Source organism: Cricetulus griseus, chromosome 10 (genome assembly GCF_003668045.3).
Source record: "Cricetulus griseus strain 17A/GY chromosome 10, alternate assembly CriGri-PICRH-1.0, whole genome shotgun sequence".
In the NCBI taxonomy this organism is placed as follows: domain Eukaryota; kingdom Metazoa; phylum Chordata; class Mammalia; order Rodentia; family Cricetidae; genus Cricetulus; species Cricetulus griseus.
The window spans coordinates 12,683,249-12,706,856 of record NC_048603.1 but is presented as its reverse complement, the minus strand read 5'-3'; the positions used below and the strand labels follow the sequence as shown (position 1 = coordinate 12,706,856).

The following is a 23,608-nucleotide window of genomic DNA, read 5'->3' as shown; positions in this document are numbered from 1 at the left end:
TTAGGAATCCTGGAGAATGAATTGAAAGAATGAGTCTTGAGCGTGTCAACATAGTTTAATAATAGCAGATTGCTCTTGTCCTAAGATTTGGAATACTAAAATTAATACAGAATTGTATTATTTCCTTAGTCATTTTTGGATACTCTAGTTTTTTTTTTTTTTCTTCACAATAAGACAGTAAAAAAAATGGTATAAAGGACCAAGCCTATTGTTATCTATAATGTACGGATTCTTCTCTCTAGTTGTGTATATATATTGCATGGTACAGTGGGGGGGGGCGTTTTGAGGTATGACTTGGGACTCTGTGTGGGATGAAAGTCTTTCAAGGGTAGTTTGAAGGTTACGTGTAGAGTACTTCTTCCTGTCTTACCTAATTACACAGTGCCTGCACTGGAAAATTAAACTTGAGCATGGTCTCCCCTCCCTACTGATACGGCAACCCCTTGTTTTGTATCCTTTCCTTTCTCTTTTAATAGATTCCCATGGGGGCATTTTTCTTTATCCATTTCTTAAAGTTATTTCTCTCAGTATTTTCAAATTCTGAGTTTTCTATTTGTATCCACTTTAAAATATGCATAAACATACTTGTCTTAATAAAGCAGACAACAAAAATTTTAGTTATATCTTTCAGAAAAAGTGTATCACAGTTTTTTATAGACTCAAAATGACAGTGCTACAGAGTTTAGGGAATCAAATTGTGATGCAAAACAACGTTTTTCACACACACACACACACACACATATGTAAAATGCTTGTGAATTATTTGACACAACTGAAAGTCTTGACTTTTTTTTGTGCTTTAGTGTTTTATTCCTTCGGAAAAATATCTGGTTTGGCAATTGCATTTGTGACAAAGTCTTAAATTGGTCTTTTACTCTTATTTTTACGTTATCTTGTCCCATAGAAATTCTGGGACCCCTTAAAAGCTTCAGCATCAACTTGTAAGTCAGTGGAGTGATTTTGTAGGAAGCTGCGAGTGCAATGAGGCATGGGGGTTCTGTGCAAGGGACAGTTTGTGTCCATGATCTTGTTGCAGAAATTCCATGTTAGCATTTTCTTACTTTTCATGAAGGGAAGAAAGGGTTTGCTAAAGTCAGATGATGTCTGTTTTCAGATCATGTCAAGTGTGATTTGGGTGTTTTGGAATGAATAGACTCAAGTCAGAAGAGCTATTTTCAGGATGCTTATTCTACCTTTTCCATAAACCACTTGGGAAAAACAAATAATTAAACCCAAATCCACCTGTACAAAACAACACATCTCACGTTTGTCTGACATGGTAGGAGAGTTTAGCATCTGTGGCAGGCAGCTGGATATCCCTAAAGAGATGAAGCAGATTACTTGTGTTTTTGAAAATATGGTCATTCTCTTGTGTGATAGGTTCTAAGGACCAATATGCAGAGAGAAGTTAAGACCCTCTGGACATGGACTTTTGGTGCCTGAACTAGAATTCTATTGGGTTGGAAAATGTAGATGAACTTGTGTTTTGAAGGTAGAACTGGTTAGATCTACTGATGGTTTAGATGTATGTGGTATAGAGTGCCACAAAGAATATCAAGGTTAGTTAGCTCTCAGGAAAACTGGGGGGACTCAGGTTTGGATAAGATCATCCAGGAATTCTTGTGATGCCAAACTGACAAATTATTATAAATGAGTTTGCAACTTCAGAAGATGAGGTCAAAGGTAGGAAATATGGATGATTGCTGTCATGGGACCCATGTTACCTTGGGGGAGCCTGAGGATGACTATACGATGTAGCCATAGCAGGACATTCAAGGCATTTATAGAGCTAGCCAAAGACACTAAAGAAAACAATAGTCATTAGGGAAGAGGAAGTCCCAAGGGTGTTTGTGAAGGATAAAGAGTAAAAACTGCTTCTTGTGAAGGAGAATATAGCATTAGCATCTAATACTACACGGATGTCATTCACATTTAGCAGAGAAGAAAGAATTGTCTGTTGAATCTGGCAACACAGAAGTCATTACCAAGAGTGATCTCAATACAATGTTAAAAGTAGAAACTTGATCATTTAATCCAGAAAATACGTGAAGTGAGGAAGTGGCTACAGTGACTATACACAACTTCCAGAAATTTTGCTATGAAGATGAACAGAAAATTTGAATTCAAGGGAGGTTCTTCTAAGATAAGAAATGATTCAGTAACGGGATCAATGGGGTAGACTTGGTAAGAAAATGTGAATCTTTATGAGATTACATGGGTAGTAGACTTAATAGAATACTTTCCTTCTATGTTTTCAAAGTCAGGGCATAAATAATCTCATTCATAATTCGCTTAAATCTCCATTTTTGGTCTTTTCTAAGGGACAGAGGAATTCTAATTCTAAAATTGATAAGATTGGACAGTAGGCTTCCATGATCTTATTTTCAGAAGGTCTGTTTCGGTTGAATGCGTATTTTGCATGCTTTGTTTAAACTGAGGGAAGAAAGGGGAAATGTAAAACTCAAGTGTCTGCTCGTAGATAATTCTCCAAACAAGACCTGATCCTATGCAATGAGGGAATTCAGGTCCACAGAACTATCTTCAGAAAAACTGTAGTTCATCAAATTCAGAATGAATGAGTATAATGACAAGTTAATCATAGTCTTTTACGATCAGTTTGCTTTTCTGGCTTCTAGGTCTCCTTCTAGAGTTCTTTACCTGCTGTTTTAATGTGGAACTTAGTTGCTTGGTGCCTTTACTTGGAATTTTAAAAATTTACTTGTATATGTGTGTGGGCTAACACATGTACACATGTAGAGGTCACAGAACGACCTATGATAGTCAAGTTTCTCCCTCTATCATTTGGGTCCTAGGTACGCAACTCTGCCCATTAGGTTTGAGAGTAGGGCCTTTATCTGCTGAGCCACCCTGCTGGTGCAAGGTGCTTTTTCTCACACCCCTTCTTCTAATTTTCTTTGTGGGTTGTCTCACCCACTTAGTCACATTCTGATGTCCCCCCAAGTTATGGTTTGTGCAGATAATCCCCTTCCGTACGATGTATCGATTATTGGCCTGTCTACCTTTTAAAGTATCATGTGCGTCCTCTTCAAGCTCAACTCAAAGTCTCTCCCTTCTCTTCCTTTAAGCGGCTCCTCATTTAGCATTCTGTCTCAGCAAATTCGAGACTAATGCCCGGTTACTTAAGAAAGACGTCTCAGAGCCATTTCTGACTGCCCTTGACCTGCGGCACTCCACTTCTTACTCCTGTGGCCAGTGACTAAGTGCTGTCGGCTCAGCCTCTCCATTGTTAATCAGTTCTGTTCTCTCTTGATCTTACTGTGAGAGCTTTAACCCAAGCCAATTAATATCTTGCTTGGAGTATTGCATTATGTCTCTAATTGATGTCCCTGCATCCTCACATAGTAAGATAATGTTTTGATATATTTATGATCTATTTCTGTTGTGCTTGTTGCTCATGCCTGAATCTTGATTCTGACCATCGGCACATAGGAGAGTTGTTCCCATAGCACTGACTGTTACTTGATTGAAAATAAAAGTCCTCAACCAGTTTTCAAGGTCTTGTGAGATGGGCCTCCTTTTTCCTCTCCAGCTACTAGATTTTTCCTATACTAGCCTCTGCCGTTTCTTTGATTGACGGTCTTGCTTGGCCAGTGCACGTGCTGTGCACTGCACCTGTGACACTCTCTCTTGTTTGCACGTGCACTGCACCTGTGATACTCTCTCTTGTTTGCACGTGCACTGCACCTGTGACACTCTCTCTTGTTTGCACGTGCACTGCACCTGTGACACTCTCTCTTGTTTGCATGTGTGGTGCACAGCACCTACAAAACTCTCTCTTGTTCTACTCGTCGCATGTTTGACACTTTATTGTCTATGATTCCTATCTTGACTAGTACTTAGTCTAGGAAAACTTCCTCTGAACTAAAGAGTTCAAGGTTATTCCAGGATCACTGCTACAAATTCTCTGTGCATTTCTAATCAGCATGCTCAGAGAGGCATAAGTAACATCATTTATTTACTGTCTTCCCTTTCGACTACAAGTCAAAACTCATGAGGACTAGGGTGGTATTGTACTCTTCACTCCATCCTTTCTCCTTCTGTCTACCTTTTTTCTTCCCTGCTCTGTTCTTTAGGAGTTAGAAAAGTGCCCTTGAAAGTGTAGTTAATACTTAACAGACACCTCTCTAATGGAGGGATGAATGGTTTGTAACAATGATCTAATCTTTCAATATTTTTATAAATACAGCAGTTTGGATCACTTGACATTGAGATTCGTTACCTTTGGCTGGGGATGCTGGGCTGCACCCTCAAGTGACTTAATACTTAGCACACACCATTAAAAGGATGAAGGACTGAGAGTCGGAGAGTTATGGAGGCCCATATGGTAAACCTGAATTCTTCCACGTGTACAGGAAGCCATTCATTTGTCAAGAAACTGTAGTCCTGCTAAGTACATCTGGGGACAAGGATACTGGAATAATAGATATTAATTGATAATATTCCTTTTGTAATTGAAGTGGGGTGGAAGTAAACTGGTTTATTTTGGTTCAACATACAATTTAATTTTTAATTATTTTTTAGATTATAATATAATTATATCATTTCCCCCTTTCCTTTCTTCCCTCTCAACCCTCCCATATACTCCTTGTCTCTCTCTCAAATTCACCACAGACTACATTTTAGATATTTGTCCTCATAGTCACAGCATAAAATTTAAAGAAGTTGAATAATTCAATTTAGTTTTTATGTGTAATGCAGCCTTTTATTAGATGAACCTCTAATGTCCTCTGCGTGAGCACTTTCACAGATAGCAAGGTGGCATTTACCTCAGTTGACTGAGCCTTCAACATGACTGACTCTAAAGACCTCTCTTTAGAGACGCCAAACACTCGAGTCTGCTTTGAAATAGGTGGGAAAATAGTCCATTGGGACCCTTTACTGTTGCCTTAAGTTTAACCCTCATAATGATAGTCGTAGTTCTGTGATGGCTGCTGGGGCTTGTAGACAGACCAAAGCAACGGACAAGGGGGATAACATAAAAACATACACAGTTAAGTGCTAGTTCTGTTTCCATTTGACTTCAGCCATTGAATTTTTTTTCTGCACATTGAATTGAATGTTGTGTATAAACGACAAGAATATAAATAAATGTATTCTCATTTATGAGAAATGTTCTGTAATATGCAACTTAATTTGAAAACAGGACTGTAATGTTAAAATTTATTCTTATATCTATGTTGATAACCTTTTTCCAGCACAGAAACTAACTGATGTTCTTTTAAAAGAGAAATTAAGAGTCAAATAAGAGGAGTGACTATAATCAAAGTCTGAGACATGCATGGTCTACAATAGCTTTTCCTGATAGTGAGATAGTTACTGGAATGAAGCAAAAACATATTTTGGTGTTTGAAGACAATTTCCTGGTAGCCTGTCTCATGACTAAAATTTGTATTGGTGGAATAAAATTGCCTATGGAGAAAAACGAACCTCTATTCTTTTATAATGTAACAGGTGGGGGAGAATTTCATGACAGGAATTATAGATAAGAGCTCTTTAGGGCAATATTAATACCGATGCCGCTGTTCTCCTACTTTGCTGATACTTGTTTATAGTTGTGGCGGTGATTGCTGTTATTTTCACATAATAGCAAGGTTCAGTCAGTATTGCTTCCAGAAGAATCTAGGAAGGCTTGGGAATTAGTAGGTGGAAAAGTGCCTTTGGAACTCACTTTGCGAGCACAAATGGAGTCCTTGGCGTCCCAAGGCTATAAACATGCTCTGTGTTTGTTGTGGCTCTTGGAAAATGTAGCTCAGGCAATTGAATTGGATCTGCTTCGTGTTCAGATAGGTTCTGAGACTGTGGTGTTACTACCAGTGGTTTCCTTGGTGGCTATGCTTGGAGCTAGCAGTCCCAACACTGGACATGCATTACCTTTTTAAAAATACTCATTTTTCCTTCTTCCAGGTAGATCCTCTGGGTATCGCTGTGCATGTTCCCATTCGGGAGGTAAAATCTGGTTGGCCTCAAGAGCTGGATTCTTGCACTCTGTGAAACAGTAAACTTAGGTGGCTGCCAGCTTTATGACATCTCTCGAAATGTATCTGAGCCAAAGCACAGCGGGGTTAGCCCTCCTGTCTCCTGGCAGGGAAGAGGCCTGGGCGATGATAGTGATGCCGGGGCTCCAGGCTGCATGTCCTTGCTTTCTCTTTGCTCTCTGCAATAGATGGGAGGGGTGATTCAGAGTAGAGTCTGCTCTGAAGCCAGGGCGAATAGTATGTGCTGACCGAGCTTAATCTCTGAGACGTCATCTACACAAATTTAAAACCATTATGCAGCCTACTTTGTTTTATTTTATTGTGATTTTTTTTTCTTTTGTAACAGGGTTCCTCTGTAGCTTTGACTGTCTTGGAACTCTCTATAGACCAGGCTGGTCTCGAACTCACAGAGCTCCGCCTGCCTCTGCCTCCCAAGTGCAGATTAAAGGCGCGCATCACTCCCACCTGGTGACCTGATTTAATTTTCACGATTTTTTTCCTATGAGCTTTTATTGTGTGTGTGTGCATCACGTGTGTATATATGCTTCGTATGCGCGCAAGTTCACACGAGTGTGGGCGCCTTCCTTGATTGCTCTTCACACTTGAGCAGAAGCGTCTCTAAGTGAACCAGGGACGCGGCTCTTTGGCTAGTTGGGCTACCCATCCTGCTCCCGGGGTTCCCAGTCTTCTGCTCCCATATCCTGGGGTTGCCGGTGTGAGCTCCTCCCCTGCTGTCTCTGTGGGTCTGGAGATCGGAACTCCAGTCTTCAGCCTTTAGATGCTCGACTCACCGAGTCACCGATCCAGCCCCTTCATCAGGATTTTGTGAATACAAATGTAGAAGTTGTTTTTAGATTTGAGTACACGTATTTAGGTCTAAATTTATCCTTTCTCTAATCCCGAATATTCTGTCCGGTTCATCCTAAGTGGAAACATAGGGAGAATGACACCCCCCCCCCCAATTTGTCAGAAATTCGATGCCTGGTGTTTCTTTGCTTATTTGTGTTCTCTGAAGTGGATGGTTCTGTGCTGTAGCTTCAGGGAAGCGTTTCCACAGGACGATATTTGTTCCCTGGTGTCTGTTTCCCTCTCTTACACTTGAGTTAGTCAATGGAAGAAGATTAGAGAAGCGGGGAGCGGATGGAGCTGCCTCGGTTATATGTTTACGAATAGCGTGGGTGCGGTGCATAATGTATGTAGGTGTGAGGCCGCATGCATACAGCTATGTATTTCAGAAATGAAAAGCTCTGTTAGCGTTTCTAGATTTTTGTCATGACTCCAAATATTTGTGTCATCACAATTTCCAAAGCTCTGCTTTCCATGGCTAATTGCATTAGCTATGTTTAGACACGAGTTTAGTTATTTGCAGGTTAAAGAGCAGTGTAGAAACATTTTGGTACATTTGTTTGCATTTACCTGTTTTTATATGTTTGTATGTAGGTGGGTATTGTTCATGTGTGAGTACAGATATGTACATGCCATGGTTCATGCATAAAGGTCAGAGGACATTTGAACAAAGGGTCGGGGTGTGTGGAAAGTTCCTTTTCTCTTTGAGCCATCCCATTGGCCCTATTTGTTACTATGCAAAACTCAAAGTGAACAAGATGTTACAGACCCTGTTCTTGTTCCCTGTTTGGGGGTTAAAGCAGCAAGATACCCATGTTTCAGGCCAATCTGGGCTGCTACACGGTGAGTTCTAGGTCACGAGGTTAGCCTGGTCTTCTACATGATGAGTTCTAGGTCACCAGGTTAATCTTTCTATGGAGTGGGATCTTATCTAAGAAATCAAAGTAGTAGAGCTGGTGAGATGGCTCAGTGGGAAAGGATGGATGCATGCAACAAAGCTTGATGACTCAAGTTCAGTCATCAAGCTGATGGAACCCACATGACAGGATGAGAGAACCGACTCCTTCAAGTTGTCTTCCATGAGTTCACAGTGGCAAATGTACACACACACACACACACACACACACACACACACACACACACACACACACACGTCAGTCAGACAGACACACATCCAAAAGCCAAATGTGCACATCTTTAAAATAACAAACCTAACTATGCCTGAGTAATGGTGCCTTGTCAGGAAACCACCCCACATTCTGACTCTTTCCTTTTGAGTTTGTGTTAGTTTTGTTAAGATGTAACTAGCATCCCTAGTTGTAAACCAAAACTTATAAAATGACCATGGGCTTGTACTGCTGATATTTTTTAAAAGATAATGTAAATAAATTGCATTATGTTTGGTTTTCTTCTCATTTAGATGTTTCATAGTAACACATTACACTGTTACAGAATTTTAGAATCTGTTGTTGAAGAAGGAGACTGTTGCTAAGGGACACTCATGGCTACACAGAAGGAAGGTAGAAGGTGGTGTGTGCTTTGCTTTAAGCGTTGCTGTGTGTACACTTGTAGGACCAGTCTTAGCTCCCATTTCTACTGGCTAGAAATTATCTTGTGATTATAGGGTTGTTTGTACAAACTATTGAAAGTTGTCCTTTTCTTGCAGAAAAGGTAATATTGATGTTTTGCTTTTTTATTATTCTCCTTTTCTTTTATTTTGAACATTTTTCAAATCTTTGACCATACCATTAAATATTTTTCCAAAATGTTGTACCATTGTAGGCTCCCACCAAAAAATATGGTAGGCTATTGTCCATATTAGCATTACCTGGTCAATATTTTGCCAGTTTCATAGATAAAAATACCTTGTTTTCATTTTTTTTGTAATTAGTGTAAGTACCCTTGGATTGAACTTCAGGTGTTGATTGGCATTTTATATGTCTTATTTACATGGGTTGCCTTTGCTTTCAAATATTTCTAAGCACTCCTGAATCTCTGAGAACTCTTAGTGCCCTGCTATTGACAGTAAATTGCTAAAGATCTTAGTAGAACAGCCAAACAGAGACTAACGCCACCTCCTCATCACGTTCAAGTCTTGACTTCCCTTCCTACTGGGCTAGACATAGATAAGGTTCCACTCTTAGTTGTAAGGCATTTCTTAATTTATTTACATTTTCTGAAAAAGGGAAATCTTAAATGCTATCTGCCATTGCCATCTGCTGAATAGGACACTAGAGGCATGTATGAGAAAAGTATAAATATTTTTTGATGAATAAATGTGGTAAAAATTATGCCTGAATATAACATAAGTTCTTTCATCAGTTATTTGCTTCTATAAGTTGTTTATAGTGAGATTTCTAAATACAATGCATAATAGAACTTATAAAATACATTATGCACATTACATACTTCAATTCCATAATAACTCTAGAAGATGAATGAGAGTGCTATTTTGATTTGAAGAAATAATTATATATTAAATGTATAAAATGAACATCCTGGGGTATTAGAGCTAATGAGGAGGGTTCAGCCAGTGCTTAAACTCCAGCTATTTGAGCACAGAGTCTGCGCTTTCTGTTTTATTGTTTTGTGCCTTGCACGGTTACAAAAACAGGAAGCAAATATCTGGAACATTCTTTGCAACGCTTGAGACCATGACCGGTTACAAAGTTCATTAAATCACAATGTTTTTGTTGTAAGCATTGGTCACTCTTCTGTTCATGAGCTTTCATGATGTGACACCATGTGGCAGCTTGCAATCAAGGAAGCAAACACTTTCATTGATCTTCTGTTCCATCTAACGGATGTGACAAAAAGTCAGCAATTTAATCAAATGTGAGGATTATTTCTTTAACATGTTTATTGAACACTGACTCTGTATTGGGTCCTTCGCTAAATGACTGAAGCAGAATGCAAGATACAATTGAATGGAATTGGAAGCGAAACCTTTCAAGTTCTGTCAGGTAAATCCACCATGGATTTTATGCAAATACAGCAAAGAGTGGGTGAGGTTAGGAGGAGAGCCCACAGAGGAGGACACAATCCGAATCAGAAGACTTCCTCGGGTATGTGACCCACGGAGAATTAGAGGCAGGAGGAAGTCAGGGATGGAGAGGTAGGGTAGGAAGTACCAGGACACGAGGGGTTGGCAGTATGTGTGTTGGATGAAGATAGTTTTGTGGTGTGGATTTGAAGGATTCAAGGGTCCATCTTAAAGATTCCTTTCATTGCTCTCTCTGCTGCTTAGGCCATTTGAAGCTCTGACCAGGACTACCCTGAGATCCAATTCTGAGACAGAGAAGAAACTTTTTTTTAAACAATAAAACATATTTTGTTCTATATTCACATAAACCATCAGACTCGTTTCAAAAGGGCTTTGATTATAAAAATTAAGCCTACCCCCAAGTTAGATATTTTATCACACATTGTTAGCCATGAATGTAAATCAGAAGGAAGAATCTTAAAAAATGAATGCTTCCATTTTGTAAACATTGACCATCTTAAGATGAAAATTATCAAGTTATGATCAGAGGCCTAAAAACACACAGCCGTAGGACTTCTGATTGAGGTAGATGGAGGAAACATACTTAAAATTACTGTACATACAACTTTAGAGATGCTTTCTCTTAACTGAAATACCCCTGGTTAGGTCACTGGGTAATCGTTGTCTTGTGCATCAGCAGAGAACAGCTTATTCACAGTAGGCTTTTGTGTGTGCCAATGCCTGTGTGCAGATATGTAGAAAATAGACAGGAGGGAGCAAAGTGAAGACTCTCATTCCAAATCCTTTTATAAACTGTGTAGTCATTAAAGCCCTAGTTTGCATTCTCTATAAGATGGTAGCAGCACGAACATATACAGTGTTTTCTGGATAATAAAAATATTTAAAAGTCACTTAAAAACTGAAAATGAACTTTATGAATGGACATGTGTGTGCTAGACAAATAGATTGATGGTCACTCATAAAATATGAAGTAATGACATCAAATCAGGGCACTCTTAGTTTAGGTCAGACCTCTAGTGAACATCTTAGATAAATGGCCCCATATACAGTGCCAACTAAGGGTTCATTGGAGACACAGTCATTGGCAGAGAATGGGTGCTGATCTGAGGGTGTTCTGAGACTATCTTATCGTTGGAACCGTCAGGGAATGGCCTCTTATAAAGCTGTGACTACAGATGCTGAGATAAATTGAGAATAGTTGGTAAAACATCTCTGATCGTGGGTACATTTTTGTTAATCTACGGGAAAGATTTTATATAATATGTGCCATTTAGTTGGATTTTAATTGAGATGGTAAAAATATTTTTCTATACTTACATAACCCACTATACAGTCACTGTATAGGGCCTTTAGGGAGAGAGAGACCAGACTGAACACTATTCACTTTTCTTTAAAAAATAACTGAAGACATGCTAAGTAAGAAATTAATGTGTCCAAGTGCAGGCTCCACATGCTCTGTGCTGTGGAATCACAGCATTAGCTGTGGGTGGTGGAAGCCTGTTGTCTGTCATATTCTTATTCGTGATACTGAAAGGAGAGCAGAACACTTATTTTTAGTGTTTCTGTCCTATGCAGTAGCTTGAAGAGATACATTCTGTGGCTGAAGTCATTCATTTTTCAGAAAAGAGAAAGAGGCTGAAGAAAATGCACAATTTCTCTCCTTTCCCAGTAGCAACATTGAGAAGATACCTTGTCCCATTTTTATTACTTCTGAGATTTTATTGCTGGCAGCCAGATGTGCAGAAACTCCTGACGACAGCATATATTCATTGCGTGTTTTTAATAGGCTTAGAGAAATATGAGCAGAGTCCATGAAAGCAGCTCAGCCTCACACTTCAGCTGGGAATGCCCAGAAAGCTCACTGCTGTTTAGAATTCTTGCTACAGTCAGGAGGAAGCCGGAGCTGCACGGGGACTGAATCTTCTACGACTGAATTAGAAGAATAATGACTGTACAATTAACTACCAACCCCTGCTCATTTAAGCACAGTTCTTACAGAGCTCAGGAGAAATATGGAACTTGATTGGCATGTTTTTATTTGATGGTGTCTGCGAATAGATGACTTTTAAAGACAGGTGGTAAGGGAAAATAAGAGGAGGCTTAAAAGGAAAGAAAATGCAATTTGAGACATTGCGCCAGGTCTGCAATTCTGTCTTATCTCATTTCCATGGGGTTTTTTCATCCCCACCAAATATTTTACAGAATGAGCTTTTTGGACAAACGCTGAACAATGCAAGGTGAGTAGAGCTAAACTGTGTTCTGTTTTTCTCTAATATTATTTTCAGAGGAGTAATCTTGCATGTCTGTGACATTGCTAGCCTTGAGGTATTGGTAATATATGTCTGCTACTTTTAAAAATCAAATACAGCATTTTACATAGCATTCTTAATCTGATTTTAAGAAGGAAAAATCTCTGATTTTTAGGGCATATTGAGCATATTAAATGTAAGTAGATTGACCTCTGAAACAGAATACAGATCGGGCTGTTTCACCACCTCTCTCCTAATAAATGAAACGATTAATTTGAGATGCCCGATGGATGTTTTCCCTGCAATCACGGTCGTGGTTGCACTGCACATACAAGCATGGCACCGTGTAATCATGTGTGGCTTGTTGGAGATATCAGGAAGCAATCATGCGTGCTCCTGTGAACCATGCACGGGATGATTTCTGGGCTGAGGCATTTCTCTTTGCAGGGAGGATCAATAATCACTTCTAAGTAAGCTTTATCGTGGAACTGCAGGGAAAGCTTTGTGTTGGGCTAGCTACTTTCGTGGGTTCTTTATTGTACATTTCTCTATTGCTCTTTCAACTGATCATTTTGTGTGTGTGTGTGTGTGTGTGTGTGTGTGTGTGTGGTGGAGGTTGTTCAGTTATGAACATATGTTGTAGCTGGCTTGTCTGGCTGACACTAACCGGAGGTATTCTACTGAAGAGAGTGTTAAAATGCAGCTCTGTCACTAGGTTCAGCCTTTGGGATTCTCTCCTGTTTTATACCAATAGTAGTAGTAATAATAATAATAATAATAATAATAATAATAATAATAATAATAATACATGGAGAAGGACTGGGACAGATACTCTGATGACACAATAGTGCCCTGAAATTTTCTAGACATTGACAGGGGGCTAGTAGCGCTGAGAAGACCGAGTGGTTTTATTGGTCTACTTCTTTTAGGATCTCTGGATACTGTGAGGCAGCCTATTTCAGAGATTAAAAAAACCTCATTATACAATCTGTATCTTAATATAGCAAGTGAAAAGGAGGCCCTTAAAATCTTTTGTCATTTAAACATTTTCTTGGTGGCAAATATACTTGACCTTTTCTTTATATATGGAGTTCTTTTTTTCTTAGTGAATGGGATAGTGTTTCATTTTTTACTTTTAGACTAATCTAAGGAGTGACGGTGTATGAAATGCTGGGCCAGTCTACAGATAGGTCCTTCATTTTAAGACCTTGTCTTCTTCTTGAGTAACATATCACTTTACTGTCTTTAGTATAAAATTACATTTATTGTGTTATTTTAAAATAAAAGTAATGCGTGGATTTCTAAAAATTTACATGATCAAGCCACCAGAGTTTTAGAATGAGTACTTATCTTTTATAAGTCTTGTCTGTGCTTTTCTGGGGTGGAGGGTTTCTGTGTACCCCAGTCCACCAGTCCACGCTCCCTGGGGAAGCTGATTTGTGGCAGCATGGTGAGGCACAGGTCTTCAGTAGATGTTGGCAGTGCACCCCAATGCTCCCTGGCCTTATTTCATATTGCTGTTCACGTGTTTATAATTCCCGTGCTCTTATTCAATTCTGGAATTTAATTTTGGTACAATTAAACAGTAAGTTGTGAAATTTCTAGTGCTCCCATAAATCAGTATTGTTTAGTTTTCTCAGAAATACTAGTAAATCATGGATTTATTCTGATTTAGAGAACAGATCATACCTTTATATGTTCTTAATGTCTTACTCTTTAAAGAAAATCATAGCATTAATTTACAAATTGCTCTTCAGAAATAATCAACATCTTCATTTATTTTTATGATCAAGCAAAGCCATTTGTGCATATTTTGGAAATATGGAGAGCATGAAAAAGTATATCAATTCCCAATTGATGTTACCACATTTAAAGTTTTGGGTTATATTTTGTGTTTAGATAAGTGGATTGTTTCAGTTATTATTATTATTATTATTATTATCATCATCATCCTGTTTAAATTCCCTTAAAAAGGAATGCTAGTGCCTGGACAAAAGTACTACAGTTAATGTTGAAGCAGAAGAAAAACTCAATGTATTTCCTTGTTGAGTCATTTTGTGGGAGGAGGAGCTGAACAGCCACCAGAAGATGTTCCCAGTGTGCAGCCTTTCTGCTGGTCTGCACCCCAGTGGCTCGCGTCCTCCAGTTACATAACCCACGTCAGGGGCTGTTTTTATGTGAGTAGTAAAAAATTCTTGTTTAGATTAGTTGGATGGAAGATTCAGTACTTGTGCTGAGGTCCTAGTTCTAACATTCGAAGTGACAGAAAAATAACATTGTAGATTTGACCAAGCAAAATTCTATTCTGAATTGCTTTTTAGGAGAAATTACTAGAATTCTGCGCATCACTTGTAGGAAAATCCATTCTAGAAAGGGTACCCCATCAAGCAGTTTTGAAATTAAGACTTTACCAATCATATTTCATGTGTGTAACTCAACTTTTTAGCAGCTTTTGGGTGCCAGTGAAATTGATTTCTATGACATATTAGAAGAAAAGAATAAAAGCTGAAAATCTTTTTAATGTTCTCTAAACACATCTCTGAGCTCAACTTGTCAAAAAGGAAAGATTTTATGTATGCAGCAATACTGTGCAAGTCATACATCACTGAAATCGAAATTCCTATGGATTGCTAAATATCTCATTAGCATATGACTAAGATATTTATCAATGAAAATCACTGGATTATTTAGGCAAAGTTTTGTTTGGAAACCATATAATATGACTTATGCTTCAGGCTGAAAGTTCTTAGCTTGCTCGGTCTTCTCTGTGGTCCTTCAGTTCCATTTGAGAACATAAAGGGGGTAGAAGATTTGCTCCGTTCTCCTTCAGCTAAAGCGAAGCAGCTAATGACCCAGCAGTGAAAACAGAAAGTGCCTGGGTTCTAATAAACCATCTGATGGGTTTTGATGAAATTTTATCATCTAGTCTTCTCATTGTAAGCTCATTTTCCCTCAAACTATTTAGCCAGGATACACAGGTAATTACTTCCATCACCAGTAAAGAAGTCCTCAGGTACTCTAATTTTTAATTTCTGTGTTCCTGGCTTTTGGAGTAAGTGTGCTTGGATGCCAGAAACTCCCTGTCTGTGACAGAGGGCACTGCACCGAGTGTGCACTTGCTCTGGGCAACACTCAAGTGAACATAATAACAAGGGCTTGTTCTGCAATGAAATTTATGTAACGGCGCACTCTATTTTCTAAATTTTTCTCTTTGTTGGTTTTTAGCATTGTCGTACAGTGAAGAAATATGTATTTCCCTTTAGATGTATTTTTTGTTTTTGGTCATTAAATGTGTGGCAGCCAGTTTGCTATTCCATCTGACCACATAGGGGCACAATAAGACTGGGATTTATTCAGAAAAGATACTATCCATATTTTCTCTTCCTTGTACTTGTACAATGGGATATGCAGAATTTCATTTTTCAAACTGAGATGTAAAACTCTTAGTTGAGTAAGGACTGTTGCTTATGTTGGCGTTTCTAATGGCAGGCACAGAAACCGCACAGCCTGCTTCAGCTTACGTAGAACTGGTTTATGCCCATCGCCCTTCGTTACTATTAGTGCTGCCTTTCTCTCTCTCTCTCTCTCTCTCTCTCTCTCTCTCTCTCTCTCTCTCTCACACACACACACACACACACACACACACACACACACACACAAAAAAAAAAGTGTTGGGCAGTAAACGACAGACCACGACTACTAAAACGGATTATAAGTCTCAAACTTTCCTAATGGAATTACATCATCCGTAACATTACAACAATTCTAACCTCTAATATTTTGCATGATTTTTTACAAAGTCGGGTATTTATTTAGGCTGGTCGGACTCATGGTCAGAAGTCCTTAACCCTTTGCAGACCACTTACTGTTGCCTTGATGTATCATGAAACCACTAGTCTGTGTGGATAGATTTTGGCCCCAGCACTGTTGTTCATGCCTGCACATTAATGAGCACTCCGACTTTGAGAGAGCAGCATGCTTTCTTTTCAGAGCTTGGAGGATGCCAAGCTACACAGGGTGTGCCTCGCTTGGACCTGGCACAATCATAGCATAACAATTTTTTATTTTAGGAATGTATGTCCTGGACTGTCTGTATTCAGAGGCATAAAGAATTCAACATGAACTCTGATTGTTAATTTTTATGATCCTGGCTTTGGAAGCAAAGGGAAATATGTTAGGATTCTAGAAACTATCTTAACATGCACTGCATTGAGTTATCACTGTACACAATTTATATACATATTTAAACTTTATCCAGTATATGTATAGTCATTATTATAGTCATGGGAGGTTATCTTCACAATTGTTTGTTTTTGATTTCTGAGAAAAATGACTTGAGTCAGATATGTGTATCATTGACATTTTTACTAGAATGTTTATTATGGTCCTTGATTGCATATCACAATTAACATAGATGCTTAATAATTATATTGGTTATATTTAAGTGATTTCCTCAGTGACCCCACTTTTGCAAAGCAGCTGCTTTTGGTGATAACTGATGGGCTAATATAAATTATAATTTTTCTCATCAACTTTCATATGATGATAAACAATCTTCAAACAGGTAAGCTGATTATTAGCAACTTCACAGCTCTTGGTGCTGTTTGTTGCTTGGTAAAACACACTCATTTTATGGGTGCTCTGGTCCTCTGAGCTGTCTCTATATCCAGTGTGAATTTTCATAAAAATGTATGCCCTCAATAAGTCAGTCCTTGGAGGTACGTACAGTTTGAATTTTGGCTCTGAAATTTGAGAACTTCTATGTGTTTCTAAAGCATGGCCGACCATTTCTTACCGGAACTGTAGCCATTGCCATATGAGCACTCTATTTTTGCCCAGTACTTTGAAGCCCATCTCCTACAGAGAAGATGCTTCCTTTAGAGATTAACTGTGAACCATCTCTGGTGGTTTAGACAGTGAGGCACAAGAATTATGTTGAGTTATAAGAAACATAGTTTGAAATTTTTCTTGTCCCCTACTGTCATATTCCTCTTGAATAAACTAAAGTCCAATTGTATAAATCAAACTCAAGACTTAGATGAACTTATATTCATTTAAGCCTTTTCATCTTTTTTTTTGTAAGACTTTTGAAATGTTAGAGATGTAATTAGTTGAAAATGTCAAAGAGAGCTTCCATGTTTAAAGATTGATTTGTCCTTGACTTTGTATTGCATATTGTAGCTTTATGGTTGGGTAGTGTTGCTTTGTGTTCCTGCTTAGTCTCTGCTGTTTAGGGATGCGTATGTGCCTACTAGTAAAACCAACATATACATTGTTATATTTGCAGTTTAAAAATTATATGTGTGTATTACATAACACGCATTCCTCTTCATTGCCGTGTAGCATTCCATTTTATCAACACACCATGATCTTACACAAATCTAGTCTGGACTGATAAGTCTGCAGATTTCTAGAGTTGGAATTTGTAGATTATAGGGCATTTGTATAGTTAGCTTTATAGTGGTAGGCCATTTTATAAAATGGTTGCACACTGTCAGCTTCCACGGACATGTTTGAATTTCTGTGGTAAAAATCCTCAGACAAAAGCCATTGAACTAAAGGGTTTTACTTGATTGTAGTTCCAATGGTTATACAGTCTGTCATGGTGGGAAGAAATGGTGACAAGAGCCGAACCCGCCAGATCACCTTGTGCCAGCATTTGGGAAGCTGAGAAAGAGAACAAGACACTGGGCCAGCCTGCAAAACCTCAGGCTCACCCCTGGTCCCGAATTTCCTCCAACATGAGTCTGTCATATAAAGATCTCCCATACAGCACTGTCAGCAGGGACCAAATGTTCAAAAACACAAGTGTGTGGGGACATTTCACATCCAAACCCAGAGAGCACTCTGACACACTGGGCAGTGGCCCTTGCTGTTCCATAGGTCTTATTTATTACCGTTTTGACTTTGAAACAACAGGAGTTCTTGAAGATACTAGTTATGCTAAGTTTGGTCGTTTTAATGCCATTTCCCTTTGATGCATTGTTAAAAATTTCCTGATAGCTAACTACATGAGCAACTTTTCATGTGCATACTGGCCATTTGTAGATGCTTCTTTGTGGGGATCTGCCCTCTTCTGAAAACTATATTCTGTTTACCTTTTATTAGATTGGATTTTAGATTTTAGATTAGATGACCCACAGATTAATTTTTGTTTCTATAATGTGAGCAGTGGGGGTGAGATTAATGCTATTCCAGATATGTGTATATCTATCTTAACTCATAGTCCCCTCCATTACCCTGTCTCACACTGCTGCTTGGGCCTTTCCTCCACACACATTCATTTTAGCGATGTGTGTATTATACATGTATGTATTATATATGATGTATATATTACACATCTGTATATATCATACATATATTTCTCATGAGGTATATATCATCTAAATTTAGATTCCTCATATGAGAGGAAGCAGGTAATGTTTTTCTCTCAGTTTGGGTTATTTTGCTTAAAATGATGACCCCTAGTTCCCTGGATTTCCCAGCAAATACTATAATTTCATTCTTTCTGATGAAATAAAGTACTATTGTATAGATATATCATGTTTTCATTTACTTATTTAATCTTTTTTTGAAGTCTAACAAATTAGACTTCAAACTAAAATCAATCAAAAGAGATGAAGAAGGGCATTTCATACTCATCACAGGAAAAGTCCATCAAGTTGAAGTCTCAGTCCTGAACATCTATGCCCCAAATACGAAGGCACCCACATATGTAAAAGAAACATTACTAAAGCTCAAACCACACATAAAACCACACACACTTATAGTAGGAGACTTCAACACCCCCCTTACGACACTAGACAGGACCGCCAGACAGAAACTTAACAAAGAAACAAAGGATCTAACAGAAGTTATGACCCTACTGGGTTTAACAGACATCTATAGAACATTCCATCCAAACACAAAAGAATATACCTTCTTCTCAGCACCCATGGAACCTTCTCTAAAATTGACCACATAGTTGGCAGCAAAGCAAACCTCCATAGTTACAAAAGAATTGAAATAACCCCCTGTATCTTATCAGATCACCATGCTTTAAAGCTAGAATTCAACAGCAATAGAAGTTGCAGAAAACCTACAAACTCTTGGAAATTGAATAACACCCAATTGCACCATTCCTGGGTTGAGGAAGAATTACTTATTTAATTTTTAAAGTGTGCGTGCATATACACACTGGGTCATTTGTGGGTGCATAGGTGAGGTGGCATGTTTGTTGGGGGTCAGAGGAAAACCTGGGGTGTCGCTTCCTCCACCTTGTTTGAAGCAGTGTCTTTCATTGTCTGTTACAATGCGCACCAGCTGAACCAACCGTCCTGTGAGCTTTCAGGACTTCTGTCTCTGCTTCCCATTCTCCAGTGCGGCTCTGAGATTACAGACGAGCTGCTTTTGGGTAGGTTATGGGGATTCAAGATCAGGCCCTCAGGTTTGAGCGGCAAGTGCTTTATCTACTAAACTGTCTCACGGCCCAAGGGCAGGTTCCACACCCTGGTTGTTGTGAATTGTGCACAGCGAACTTAGATGTGCAGTTATCTGTTTAGCACGCTTATATTCCCTGAAGTATATTCCTATAAGTGGTGCTGTTGAGTAGTTACACTCTGAGAATGTTGTATGCGTGTCTGTTGTGTGTGTGTGTTCATGTGGAGGCCAGAAGTCGAGACTGAGCTTCTTCTTCAATTGTGAGATAGTCTCTCTTGGAACCTGGATGCTCTGATTTGCCTACACGGCCTGGGATGCTGCGATCCTCGTGCTTTTGCAACCCCGCAGCCGCAAGCATTCAGCTGACTCAGCCAACCCTCCACCACTGACCATTTTGAATAAATTTCTGATCCAAATGGACATAGGGATCTAGTCTTAGTGTTTTGTATGTAGACATCCGGTTTCCCCAGCACCATTTAATTGAAGTGGTTGTGTTTATGTTGATGTGTGATGTGGCAGCTTTATTGAAGCACAGGTGGTTCTAGCTGTGTGGGTGTATTTCTGTGCCTTTTGTTCTGTTGATATGTATGTATGTATGTATACTCACATATATGTATTTCTATACATACATACACACATTTAAGTATATATATTAATATTACCTATATATATGTATTTTGCAACTCTGTAATATAATTTGAAATCAGGTATGTGATACGTCCAGAGTTGTTCTTACCGTGACATAGCCTCGATGTTGTTGACACTAGTTGTAATAGCTGTTTTGTAGATTGATTGTATTTTGTACAAAAAAAAATCATCTCAAACAAATTAGAGACCGTTTTTAGTTCTTATTCTATATTTATGCATTTTCCCCTATCTTAAAACCAGTAATATATTCTCAAAAAACGAAATGTGGAAAGTTTGCGATAATGGTGTTGGTCCTACATTTGACTGTAAGTATTTTTAAGGCTTTGCTGACTTCTGTAGGGTAGTTCAGTGGGCGTCTGACACTGTCAGGTCAGAATAACTAAATCCTAACCCTCCCACTTCTGTGTGTTGCTGCTCAGGTAATGCATCTTTGAAGAATTGTTTTTGATTGCATTGCCTCTATGCAATCAAATTGCCTATTGGCCTCTATGAATTAAAACATTTATGACAGGGTGTAAATGGATAGTCTAAGTAGTTTTTTAATTACTTGATTTAAAAACATGAACTTTTATTTCTACTTATTCTTTTTTGTGTATCTTTTTTTTTTTTAAACTTTAAGTTGCATCTTGAGCCTTTGTGAATTGACTTGTTGTATTTAAACTGGGCAATTGAAATGCATGGGTTTTCGTGTGATATAAATCCAAGCAAAAGTTGTGAAAGTCTCCTAGTTTACTCCCCCCTCCCCCAGACAGGGTTTCTCTGTGTGTGGCCCTGGAACTCGATCTGTAGACCAGGCTGACCTCAAACTCACAGAGATCCTCCTGCCTCTGCCTCCCAAGTGCTGGGATTAAAGGCTTTAGCCACCACTGCCGCGTTTAATAACAGCTTGAGTTTGCATTTATGAAGTGCTTTTACTGTGGCTGTTGGAATCGTATGCTAATTCCCCTTACCCCGTTAACAATGCGAATTCTGTTTCATTTTGAATTAAACCAGCATTGCATTTCTGGGTAAAATCCCACTTGATAATGATATGCTGTTCATTGTATATTGCTGTCTGACATTTCCTGTGATTTTGAGAGGCATTGTTACATCTGTATTTGTAAAAGATCCTTTATGGTCTCTTTTTAGTGGAACTTAACAATGTTGCAAGTTTTCCATTCCATTTACATAATCAGGTCTTATTTTTTATTTTTATTTTTTATTTTAATTAGAAACAAAATTATTTTACATGTCAACCCCAGGTCCCTCTCCCTTCCCTCCTCTCTTGCCCCCCCCCCAACTAATGCCCTCCTATCCCACACCCTTTCTGCTCCCCAGGTAGCGTGAGGCTTTCCATAGGGGGGTCTTCAGAGTCTGTCTTATTCTTTGGGATAGGGCCTAGGCCAACCCCCTAGTTGGAATAAATACTGATCCACTAAGAGATTCCATAGATTTCCAAGGTCTCCTCACTGACACCCACATTCAGGGGGTCTAGATCAGTCCCATGCTGGTTTCCCAAAGACCTGTATCATAAGAATTTTGAGTCTTTAAAGAAAGAAACTAAAGAAGATACCAGAAAATGGAAGGATCTCCCATGCTCTTGGATAGGTAGAATCAACATAGTAAAATGGCAATCTTGCCAAAAGCAATCTACAGATTCAATGCAATTCTCATCAAAATCTCAGCGCAATTCTTCACAGACCTTGAAAAAAAAAAAAAAATTCTCAACTTTATGTGGAAAAACAAAAGACCTAGGATAGTCGGAACAACCCTGTACAATAAAAGAACTTATTTTAAAAAGTAATGTTAACACTGTTTGCCTTTAAAAAATCAATTATTTTATTTTTGTGCATGAGCATTTTGCCTGCATATATACATATCTGTGCGGAAACCCGTATGTGCCTGGTGCCTCTGGAGGCCAGAAGGTGGTGTTGGATCTCCCGGAAGTAGAGTTATGCGTGGATGTGATCCACATGGGCCTCTCAGGTCCTCTGCTCATGGCCGCTGCGCTGTCTCTGCAGCTCAGCAAGCTGTCTTCTACAAAGACTACTCTTCCGACTCGAGTTCAGTGAGTGGATGCTTGGATTCAGGTCTGTTGTGTTTAGCTATTTGCTTCGATTTGATTTGCTTTCCTGCTCTTTTAAAAGTCAGGTGGCTGTGTTTTAGAAATCTATTTCACCTCTTTGCTTACTACAGTTATAGTGTTATTACACTTTGTTGGTTGTACTTTTGTAAACTACTGTGTGTTTGTTTGAATGTATCGTGAACTTTTCAATATTATTAAATCCATTTACTTTTTCTTTTCTTTTCTTTTTATTAGTTCAAATTAGGAGCAAGCTTGCTTCACATGACAATCCCTTCTCCCTCTCCCTCTCCTCCCCTAGAGGAAACGCTTTGCATTGGCTGGGAATCGAACCCGGGGCCTCCCGCGTGGCAGGCGAGAATTCTACCACTGAACCACCAATGCGAACCCATTTATTTACTTTTTCCTTCAATCTTCTATACTTTTTTCATTTCTATACATCATATACATCATGATATCGTCCCAAAGACTTACTAGTCTTATGTAACTAACTATTCACACACTTCTCATTTCAATACTTTCTCTTTTTGTGGACTCAACAACATGGAGAATTTCCTAATGTTTCTTGAGCTGAAGATTACTTCTCTATTATTCCTATATGAAAAAACCTTTAGTGTTCATTCCTTGTGATATTTTTTTGCTGCACATAGAGTGTTGTGTGGACAGATATTTTGTTTTCAAGTTGAAGTTCTGTGTTGATAGTTTCTGGTGGGTAAATAAGTAGTTCACCGTTATTGCTACTTTGTAGTCAATGTTTTCTCTTGTTTGCTTCCAAGGCTTGTTTGTAGTAGCTTCATTTTGACACACATGTACTGTTTTTGTTGTGCTTACAGTATGTGGTTTTGTGAATATGTGTTTAATTTGATAATTTTTGGCTACTATGCAAACCTTTTATCTCCTTATAAGGGTTTTTTATCCCTCTGATTGTCTAGTTACATGTATGTTGAAATTTTTTGTAGATTATCTTACAGGTTTCTATAATTTGTCATTTGAATTCCTCTGTTCCCCTTTAAATTGAATTTTTTTCACACACTATATTCTTACTGTGGCTTCCCTTCCCCCGTATTCTCAAAGCTCTCCCCCCCCCACTGCCTCACCCACCCAACTCCACTCCTCCTTTCTCTCTCTTCAGAAAACAAATTTAAGATTGAGTTATTTCATCTGTTCTTTCATGATCAACAGGATAACAAGTTTAGGGAATTTTTAATTACACGTTTTTCATTTTTAGTTAGCATTTAAGGTTTTTTGGAATTTCCTATCTTTTTACTATTTCTTATCTCATTATGAGCCCCTAATCTTTATTCCCTTGAACATTGTTGATATAGTTAGTGGCTTGAAACACCCTTCTTTGCTAATTTTAATATCCAGGTTGTATCACAGTTTT

The 23,608-nt window shown here is 38.6% G+C and overlaps 1 protein-coding gene and 1 non-coding gene across 20 annotated transcripts in view; one reads left to right on the top strand and one right to left on the bottom strand.

The window, feature by feature from the left end:
- LOC100752044 (regulating synaptic membrane exocytosis protein 2) overlaps nt 1-23,608 on the top strand; it is a 390,889-nt gene that overhangs the window by 120,808 nt on the left and 246,473 nt on the right. The window lies entirely within an intron of this gene.
- Nucleotides 22,537-22,608, bottom strand: Trnag-gcc. The gene has a single exon. It is a non-coding gene; the product is annotated as a tRNA-Gly (tRNA).